Below are 11,275 nucleotides of genomic sequence, written 5' to 3'. Positions count from 1 at the left end.
AAGGCACTTGACTGCTAACCAGAAGGCTGGCGGTTCAAACCCACCAGCCACTCCTCAGAAGGAAGGTTGGGCAATCTACTTCCATAGTGATAATGCCTCAGAAACCCAAGAAGGGGCCGCTATGGGTCGGATCCGACTCCACAGCAATGGTTGCAAATTCAGGAGGGATATAATTAAGGTCATATTTTGGCTCTCATGGACTTGTTTTAATTGTTTTCAGCTTCTACTTGAACTTGTATATGCACAATTGATGGTCTGTTCCACAGTCAGTTCCTGGCCTTGTTTTGGCTGAATATATTGAACTTCTCCATAGGCGTTTTCCACAGATGTAGTTGATCTGATTCCTGTGTACTCCAAGAACATCATCCATGAAGAAAGAAAAAGGTCATGAAAAAGGTAGGAAAGGAAGCAAAGACCAAAAGGGATGTCAGAAGAATCTCTGAAACTTCCCCTTGAAGAGAGAGTAGCTAAAGCAAATGGAAGAAGTGACAAGATAAAAGAGCTGAAGAGGAGATTTCAAAGAGCAGTTCAAGAAGACAAAGCTAATTACTATAAAGAAATGTGCAAAGACCTGGAGTTAGAAAACCAAAAGGGACGAACACACTCAGCATTTCTCAAATGGAAAGAACTGAAGAAAAAATTCAAGCTTTGAGTTGCAATATTGGAAGATTCTATGGGCAACATATTGAATGTTGCAGGAAACATCAAAAGAAGATGGAAGGAATACACAGAGTCACTATACCAAAAAGAATTGGTCGCCGTTCATCCTTTTCTGGAGGTGACATATGATCAAGAACGAATAATATTGACGGAAGAAGTCAAAGTTGCACTGAAGGAATTGGCAAAGAACAAGGCTGCAGAAATTGATGGAATACCCATTGAGATGTTTCAGCAAATGGATGGTGCGCTGGAGGCACTCACTTGTCTATGCCAAGAAATTTGGAAGACAGCTACCTGGCCAACTGACTGGAAAAGATCCATATTTGTACTCATTCCAAAGGTGATCCCACAGAATGTGGAAATTATTGAACAATATCATTAACACCATCCACAAGTAAAATCTTCATGAAGATATTAAAAAATGGTTGCAGGAATATATCGACAGAGAACTTCCAAAAATACAAGGTGAATTCAGAAGAGGACATGGAACGAGGGATATCATTGCTGAAGTCAGATGGATCTTGGGTGAAAGCAAAGAATACCAGATGTTTCCTTGTGTTTTATTGACTGTGCCAAAGTATTCGATTGTGTGGATCATAAGAAATTGTGGATAACATTAAGAATGGGAATTCCAGAACACTTGATTGTGCTCATCTGGAACCTGTATATAGATCAGGAGGCTGTCATTGGAACAGAACAAGGGGATATTGCATGGTTTGAAATCAGGAAGGGAGTATGTCAGGGTTGTATCCTTTCACCATACTTATTCAATCTGTATGCTGAACAAATAATCCAAGAAGCTGGACCATATGAAGAAGAACGTGGCATCAGGATCAAAGAAAGACACATCTAACAACCTGTAATATGCAGACGACACAACTTTGCCTGCTGAAAGTGAGGATGACTTGAAGCACTCACTGATGAAGATTAAAGACTTCAGTCTGTGGTATGGATTACATCTCAACATAAAATGAAAATCCTCACAACTGGTCCAATAAGAAGCATCACAATAAATGGAGAAAAGATTGAAGTTGTTAAAAGATTTTATAGTACTTGGTTCCACAATCAATACCAATGGAAGCAGCAGTCAAGACATCACATGATGTATTGCACTAGGCAAATTTGCTTCAAAAGACCTCTTTCAAGTGCTGAAGAGCAAAGATGTCTTCTTGAAGACTAAGGTGCTCCTAACCCAAGCCACTCATATGCATGTATTTTTAAGTCATCTGCAGTGTAGTAAATTACTTAGTGTGGCTTTTCTACCCATAAGTCTTTGTAAACTCAGTGGTGGAATGAGCAACCGAGGAGCTCCTGATTGTAAATATTATCCACTTGGGTTATTTCTGTTGGGTGTGGCACAACACAATGTTATGGGAGGCTCTCTCTCAGGTGCTTAGAGTTCTGATGCTATAATTGGCTAGTTTGACCACCCTGCGGGCTCTAAAGGAGATCTCCTGGAGGCAGAACTCTCTCTGACTGCTGGTTGAGGAAGATGTGCTGCTGAAAGAGACACATGCTCCTGAGACACGCGTTGCTGGGAAAGAGACACAAGAGACATGCATTGCTGAGTGAGACACTGAGGGACCAGCACTGCTGGGAAAGAGACTGTGAGAGACTGTTGGCTGAGGGACGGTGGGCTGGGAGAGAGACTGAGCATTTTTTTCCTGAACTTGAATTGTAGCCTGTGGTGCTTCCCTAATAAACCCCGTAATCTGTGAGCTCTGTGTGGCCACTGCAGCGAATTATCAAACCCAGGAGAGAGGTGGTGGTGCTTTGGGAGGAACAGTTGGTGAAAGGGCTGGAGGGAGGCAACATGTCCGGCCTTGAAGTAATAGGCCTTGGGCTATTGATGGTGATTCTGTCTTCCTCTTGTGGGATTAGAGGAGGTCAGAACATGTGGCCTCCTTGTCCTTTTTGTATCATCTCATAGTCATGTGAGAGCTGGACACTGAACAAGGAAGACCAAAGAAGAGTTGATGCTTTTGAGTTGTGGTGAAGAATACTGAAAGTACTATGGACTGCTAAAAACAAACAAACAAACAAATCTGTCCTGGAAGAAGTGCAGCTGGAATGCTACTTAGGAGTGAGAATGGCCAGACTTCATCTCGCCTACTTTGGTCATGTTGTCAGAAGGGACCATTCCCTGGAAAAGGAATGGTAAAGGCACTTGGTAAAGTGCAGGGTCAGTGAAGAAGGTGATATTCAGAGAAAAACAGAACTAACAAAAAGAACTCATAAAAAGCAACTACAAATGAAGAAAGGAAAAACTGGCCATCTCTGAATGAAGAAACAAAGTTTAAATAGTTCTTATAAAGAGTTAAGTACACAAGAGAAGCAGCAGTACTTCTGAGCTGGTAGAGTATTTCTCAAACACATCAACAAAGGCCCTCTGTGTGTAGTGGTTAAAGCGTTTGGCTACTAGCCAAAAGGACAGTAGTTTGAACCTACCAGTTGCTCCACGAAGAAAGATGGGGCAATTTGCTTCCATAAAGATTTACAGCCTTGGAAACTCAATGGGGGTTGCTATGAGTTGGAATTGACTCAATGGCAGTGAGTTTGGTTTGGTTTAGTCACTAATAGCATTCCTTACATTAACTTTGGGCCTTTCACTTAAGACCCATAATTGCTTTCCAAAAGTTCATTAAACCTCAGGAATGCCCAGGCTTATGATAGCTTTTCACAGAAGTTTGCTTTTAATGCCCAGTAGTGATTTCTGATCAATTCAGGTAGAGGCTGCAAAACGAGATAGGTTTCTCCTATCTCACCAAAGGGTATGAATAAAGAAAAACATCTTTTCTAAGCAGTGATGCATTAGCCTTCCTATTAATTAATTAGACCCTGTGATCCATACCTTTAGTCCATTGGAAACGGCAGATGACTAAAAAGATGTTGTTAGTTCCTTTTCTGCTTCCAGGGTGACCCAAAAAGTTCTCTGCCCATCCAAATCAAGGGCTGATGACACTGCTGTGATTGATGCCTTTTGTTCCCAGGCCAAATTATTTTTTATAGCCCACCTCCTGCCAGCACTTCCCAAAGTGCCACTGCCGTCAGCTCCAGAGGGAGCCCCTTCCTCAGGCTTTCTGGCCAGCAGCTGCGCTGTGATGGTAGGGAGCACGAATGGGAGGAGAAAGCAGCTTGCAGACAAATAGGCAGCTAATCAGACCAACAGCCCCTTCACTAGCACCATAAAAAAAAAAAAAAAAAAACACCTCCATTTCTTTGTTCCACCCCTCTTTCCACTTACCTCATCTGCATTCCTTGGCTGAGGTGGGGGAAATGCTCCGTGGAAAAGTTACAGTTTCATTTGGTCTATCAAACCAGCTTCAAAATTTTTTCCTTTCTTAAACCATTTATGCTCATTCAGCCTACCAGCTGTCAGATCACTACAGACTCTGCAAAGGACCCTACAAAAGATAATATTATGAACAGCTTTATAAATTTGACAACTTAGATGAAATGGACAAAGTCCTTGAAAAATATAAATGACCAAACAGCATGTTAACCTAAACCACAATTTCTAGATCATCCTTTAAACTTTTATCATCAGAGCTTGGATCTCTCTCTCTCTCTTTCTCTCAATGTAGTTTCTAAATTTTGGAGTAGCCCTACTGAGTTTACTTAATTAGTAGAGCTAGTTCTACTAGGGGAGCACTGGTGGCATAGTGCCTAAGGCACTTGACTGCTAACCAGAAGGCTGGCGGTTCAAATCCACCAGCTACTCCTCGGAAGGAAGATGGGGCAATCTACTTCCGTAGTGATACTGCCTGGGAAACCCAAGGAGGGGTCGCTTTGAATTGGGTCTGACTCAGCACATAACAACAACAACAACAGTTCTACTAGAAGCTGGTTAGTTTTCAGTACAAGCTATCTAATTGTAGGATAGAGAGTGTTAGGCTGTTTTATAAGAATAAGTATCTAAAGGGTTAATAAGTCTTATCTTAGTCAGGATTGTAAAACCCTGATCCTTCTGGGTGGCCTTTATGTTGGGCCAGAATGACAACCTCTCTGGATTTTATCTAGTGTTTCTGGTCCTTGCCAATGTGAGAACATTTCAAGGGGTCTTTAACATATAGATGTGGTTAGAGCCTCCTTGCACCATAAAATAGTTAGACAAGGACCAATATAAAGTAATCAGTCTACAATAAGGTTAAACTAGCACATCCTTTTCAGTAGTGCTTTTATAATGTGTCATTTAGCAAATGGACTGTGAAGAATCGGTCATGCCAAGCTTCTTACCATCCAGTGATTTGGTTACAAAGTATGTATCCCAAATGAAATTTTTAGATTTTAAAGACTGAGTTCCATTAAAATAAAACACTATATCTAGTAGGACCCCCAAGTTGTAGTCTAGTTTATGTCATTGACTTGGCCTATTGTACCTTTCAGAGCTATGGTGTCAACACATAAGTAAAAACCATTATGAGCTCCTTCATGCCTCTCAGGGATGGTTTGAGAAAATGTAGTATCTGAAATGATTGTGATCTTTGTGATGAGAAACACAATATGTATCCTGAGTTAAGTAAAACTGTAATGTCATTAAGGGAGTATCACATTGGTGAAATCACATCCCTCTTTCTGTTGCTAATGTGGTAGGTCCCAAACTGAACACTCTCTTGTATGTAGGAAGCTAGGCTCTTTGTCTAGCTTCCTATAGATTCTAGGTGCCTCCAGAGCCCTCCTCTTTCAGCTCTTCAGTAACTAGTTAGTTCTGAGGTCTGGCCTTGGGCTCTTCTAAGCTTTCTGGCCTTTTCACTAGATTCCATGCCTGTGTATCTTTCTATCATACTTTTCTTCCTCTTACAGCTATATTCTTTATTTTAAAGTCTTTTTTTCCTGCCCTCATCTTGATCTCTTCCCTCCACCTTTATCAGTGGGTTTAGAACACCCCTGACCTCCACACAAGCTGCTGTGAAGATTTTGAAATTATAAAATATATCACAAAGTGGATGGGTTAAAAACAGTGTGCTAATGTGATTTGTTGCTTCTCCAGTTGGCTAGCCAACTCAACTTGAATGGATACTGCTCTTTTCAAAAACAGGTTTCTACTCCCATTGGGTACCTAGGTGTGAAACTAATCTATCTCTGCTTTTTGACAATCCACAAATACTTATTGAGCACTTAGTGCATACCTAATGTGTGTGTAAAAAATATTTTTTATTTGTTGGTCTGGCAGTCAGGGCTGCCACAGATTGGCCAGTGGTGATCTTTCCAACCTTCTCTCCCCAGAACATGCTTTGAGGGACTCTGCTCTAACGCCAGTGTCTCTTTGCTCACCTCACTCATTCCTAACTCTGTGTACTGGCTACAGGCATTCTCCTCTTTTCCTTCCTCTCTCCCATATCACTAACCCTGGAAGACCCTCCTACTCTGTGCTTGTAAACTAATCTGTTTGCCATGAAGTCAATTCTGACTCATAACGACCCTATAGGGTAGAGCAGAACTTCCCCATAGGGTTTCCAAGGCCATGATCCTTCTGGAAAGCAGACTGCCTCATGTTTCTTCTGGAGTGGCTGGTGAATTTGAACTGCTGACCTTTTGGTTAGCAGCTCAGAGCTTAACCACTGCACCACCAAGATTACTTGCTTGTAAACTGTTAGTGCTTAATTCTGACTTGTCTGGCACTTAATAATATACTCCCTTGACATAATGTAGTGGACAGTATGGTGTAGTGGTTTACCATGTGGCCTTTGGAGGTGGGAGAGCAGTTTTTTTAATCGACTTTCTAACTTTGGAACTCTGGGAAAGTTGCTTAATCTTGCTGAGTCTCAGTTTCTTCCTCAATAAAATAGAAAGGGAGCACAATGGTTAAGGACTCAGCTTCTAACCAAAATATCAAAACTTCAAGCCCACCAGCAGCTACACAGGAGAAAAGGCCTGCAATCTGCTCTTCACTGCCACCAGGCTGATTATGACTCATAGTGACACTGTAACATAGTAGAACTGCTCTATAGCATTTCCAAGGCTGTAAATCTTTACAGAAGCAGACTGCCTCATCCTCCTTTCATGGAATGGCTGGTGGATTTGGACCACCGACCTTCTGGTTAGTAGGCAAATGTCTTAACCACTGCACCACGAGAGCTCCTTCTTGTGAAGATTACAGCCTAGAAAATAGTATGGGGCAGCTCTACTCTGTGCTATAGGATCACTATGAGTCAGAATTGATTTGATGACAAATGGAGATAATAATAGTACTTATCTCACAGAGTGGTTGTGAGGGCTAAAAGTGATACTATGTGAAAAATGCCTAACTGTGCCCCATAGCATAGAGTAAGCACTCAGTGTTAGATATTATTATTTACCTCTAATATTTTTATTTTACTTATATGTATACATTTAGATATAGAAATAGTTATAGATAGAGATATTGACTCAGAGGCCATAGCTAGAAATTGGTAGATCTCAAAACTTGAACTCAATTATATTTGGCTCTAAAGGCTTTCTCCTTCTTGGAGCTTTGTCACAGACGTGGGAAACTTGTCTCTTCCATAGAGCCTACTAAGTGTTGGGTACACACCAAGTTCATTCATTTAACAAATTTATTGTGTATATATCAATAGAGTAGAATTTGGGGCTTTATACTCAGTATATGTTATTGCTTTTCATGGCCAGCACTCATAGGTTCTCTTCTTTCATGGCTCAGAAAACATCTTCGAATCCATTTTTATTGACAATATAACTAAAGCCACTAATGTCTTTATTTACAGTTAACCACCACTTGCTTATATATCTATCTAAAAGCAAAAACAAAAAATCTTGCCAATTAATTTTGAATCATATAGTCCAACCCCTTCATTTATAGTTGAAGCAAATGAGCCTCAAGGCGGCTGAGAAACATGCCCAAGGTCACCCATCAAGCTAATGGCTGAGCCTCTACTACAGCTGGTTCCTGACTCACATCCAGAGTGCTGCTCCCCTGTGCAGTTAAAAACTTTCACCTGCAATCTTATTTGTGGTGTTAATAGATCTTTTTAAAATAAACTAGACAAATAAGCTTTCTTCAGCGCAAAATTCATATTAGTGAAATCTCACCATAAAATCATTTGTACATCAAGGCTATAGGTTTCTAAAAAGTAGAAGTAGATCTAATTTATTCTGCATGGCAATTGGCATGGGTCATTATGAGAAGAATAGAAGTGTCAGGGTAGAGAAACATAAACCCAATCCACTTCCATCGAGTCGGATCCGACTCATAATAACCACTCTTTGGGTTTCCGAGGTGGTATCACTACGGAAGTAGATTGCCCAACCTTCCTTCAGAGAAGTGGCTGGTAGGTTTGAACCGCCAGCCTTCTGGTTAGCAATCAAATGCCTTTTGGCACTATGCCACCAGAGCTCCCATAGAGAAACATAGAGGCTCGCATTAGAATTTTAGAATTTGGAAAAAAAAATTTGTGAATGTCTAAAATAATCTAATCCAATCTCCTGTTTATAATAAAGATTTTGAAACTCAGAAAGTTATTTTCATGGCAAAGTCAGCAGCACTTTTTCCACAATACTAAATTGCCTCCCTTGATTTCCTGAAAATAAAATTGTACTGATAGTCACATCAGATTGCAGGAATAAATCCTTTTGGGAAATGCATTCTTCAGTGACTAAGACATCGCCTTAATCTCCTTCTGGAACATGGGCCCCATTACTACTTGTAGTTTTTTGTACAAGTGAAGATTTCCTTGGCTTTTTGATAATCCTTATGTCTCTGGTAACATAGTGCCTAAGGCACTTGACTGCTAACCAGAAGGCTGGCGGTTCAAACCCACCAGCCACTCCTCGGCAGGAAGGTTGGGCAATCTACTTCCATAGTGATACTGCCTTGGAAACCCAAGGAGGGGTGGCTATGAGTCAGGGCTGACTCGATGGCACACAACAACAATAACAACAACATGTCTTACTGGCAGAGTTGATTCTTTTTCACCAGAGACATCAAAAAGACTGAGATAATGGAGTTTATCTCTGCTAAATGGGAACTTTGAAGAGTTTTGCAGACCCTTTTGGAGATAGAGAAATGGGCTCAGATCATTTGCTAAGAGAGTCAACAATTCTTTTCTAATATCTTAGCCACTGAGGCAATAAGAAATGCCCATTCAGGAGAACTTTAACAACACGTTTTCTTTAGGTTATGTGGGCTGTGTACCTGTTGGAGGTATTGGAGGCCAGGATTGAGAGGAATTGTGTATCACTGAGAGGAATTGTGTATTACTGTTATTTTTTTCAAATTCCCTTTCTTCCCAGTTCACTCTCATATAGATTCCAGTCCAAGATCTTTCTACTATATCATGTTACCCAGCCTGGATATAAAGAAATCAGCCAGAGAAAGAGGAAGCTGTACTTCAAGCTCTCTAGATTATTAGAGTCAACCCCAGGATACTGATGAGTGTGGGAAGCTCTTGGAGGGGTGAGGAGTGGGATGGTGTCAGGGGGCCTGAAAGATCTGTTGAAGCTCCCTACCAGGCTGGCCTGGGATTAACCCATCATTTCCCAGCCAGATATTTCCCAGCTGCCTTGCTTTCCTGAGGCCTCTCAGGTTAATCTATGGAATTGACCAACTGAGTTTGACCGTGACTGGCTTTGTTTTGCAAAACAAAATTGGTAAGGCAGGCCTCATGCTGACTGACTGAATGGTATCATCAATCCAATTCAAGGGGTGCCACAAAAGCAAGGAAATGAAACTTCAATTTCCTCCTCATGTTAAATGACAGTTTATCATACCAATTATGACCCTTATGCAGCTCAGGGCAAAGTATTTTATTGCTTTTTTTGTGTGTGTGAACAGCAATAAACCACTCTCCCACTTTTTCCTCTAACACCAGCCCCACCCCACATCCACACCTGATTGATTAAGGCTTATTAGAAAGGGCTTTTTTTTTTTTAAATCATCAGTGGTCAGAGAACCAAAGCATCCTTTTTGCCACCCGCCCCCTATCTGTTATGATTTTACATTTATCCTAGGAAATACAAGATTTTAAAACAAAACACAAACAAACACAGAAAGAGAAAAAAGCCATTCTGGCCTCAGAGCACTCTTGCAAAGCTCAGCTCCTCTCACTGTTTAGGTGAACTTTGCTTCAGTCCTGGGCCAGGCGGAGGTCAGTGCATTCATCCTTGTGTTCCCACAGCTCCTGTCCATACCGCCATTAGAATGTTTATCATGCAAAATTGTATGGCCACAGGTGTGCTTTCCTTCTTGCCTGGGAGCAACTATGTCCCTTCATCTCTATGTTCCCAGTACCTAGCATAGTTCCTGATCCAAAGAAGGCATATAGTGAATGAATAAATTGATGAGGACTCCCCACAAAAGTTGTCTCATCTATTCCCCTACATAACAGTAAGTCTATACCTATTTCTTCCTAGAATCAGAAAAAGATTCCTTATCAGACACTTGTGGGACATCCACACTGGGGGAGATGTAGGGTTTCTTAGGACTTGGACCGACACACTCTGTCCTTCATTTCCTACTCTTCTTCTTAGCCCACTGCCATTGAGTCGATTCCTACTCATAGCGACCCCATAGGGCTTCCAAAGCTGTAAATCTTTACGGAAGTATGTTGCCCCATCTTCCTCCTACAGAGCAGCTGGTGGGTTTGAACTGCAGACCTTCTGGTTAGCAGCCAAATGTCTTACCCACTGCTCCACCAGAGCTCCTTGATCTTCTTCTTAGGTCATCTCATTTACTCCCATGGCTTCAGAAACTCTCTCTGTATTGACGACTCCCAAGTTTCTGGGAGCTCTGGTGGTGTAGTGCCTAAAGCATTTAACTGCTAACCAGAAGGCTGGCAGTTCAAACCCACCAGCCAGTCCTCGAAAGGAAGGTTGGGCAATCTACTTCTGTAGTGATTGTTGTTGTCGTTGTTATGTGCCGTCGAGTCGGACCCGACTCATAGCGACCCCTCCTTGGGTTTCCGAGGCAGTATCACTACGGAAGTAGATTGCCCCATCTTCCTTCCGAGGAGTGGCTGGTGGGTTTGAACCACCAGCCTTCTGGTTAGCATTCAAGTGTCTTAGCCACTACACTACCAGAGCTCCCTCTGTAGTGATACTGCCTTGGAAACCCAGGAAGGGGTCGCTATGAGTCGGATCTGACTCCACAGCAGTGCGTTCTCCCCAAGTTTGTGTCTCCAGCTCAACATTCTTTTGTTTAGTCTGATTTCTCAGACTTAATAGTCAGTTGCCTGCCTGACATCTCCCCTTGAATGTCTCAGAAAAATTTCAAAGTTAACATGTTTGTAATGGAACTCTTGATATTCCCATTTCTATTAGCCCCAACCTGGTCTTCTCTCATTTTGCCTATGTCCATAAAAGTCACTACTCACCACTTAGTTACTGAAGCTGAAAACTGATCCTGCATTCCTCCCTTTCTCTCACCCACCACATCCAATCCATTAGCAAATCTGTTGGTTCTACATCTTTCATATATATTGCTCATCTTCCCCCTTTTCTCTATCGGCTTAGTCCCTAACCTAGTACAAGCCACCATAAGCTCTTGCCTGGACTAATACAACTAGTTCCTTGTCTTTAGACCTCCTTGTCTTTAGGCCTCCTCTCTAGGAGCAGCCAGGATGCTTTTTTTCTGTAAAGCAGCCAGTATGAGGTTTTTTTTTTTTTTTTTTTTTTTTTAAGT

This window comes from Orycteropus afer, unplaced genomic scaffold, assembly GCF_000298275.1.
Source record: "Orycteropus afer afer isolate SDZICR_OR568_19922 unplaced genomic scaffold, OryAfe1.0 scaffold00056, whole genome shotgun sequence".
Lineage (NCBI taxonomy): Eukaryota > Metazoa > Chordata > Mammalia > Tubulidentata > Orycteropodidae > Orycteropus > Orycteropus afer.
This window is presented reverse-complemented; position numbering follows the sequence as displayed.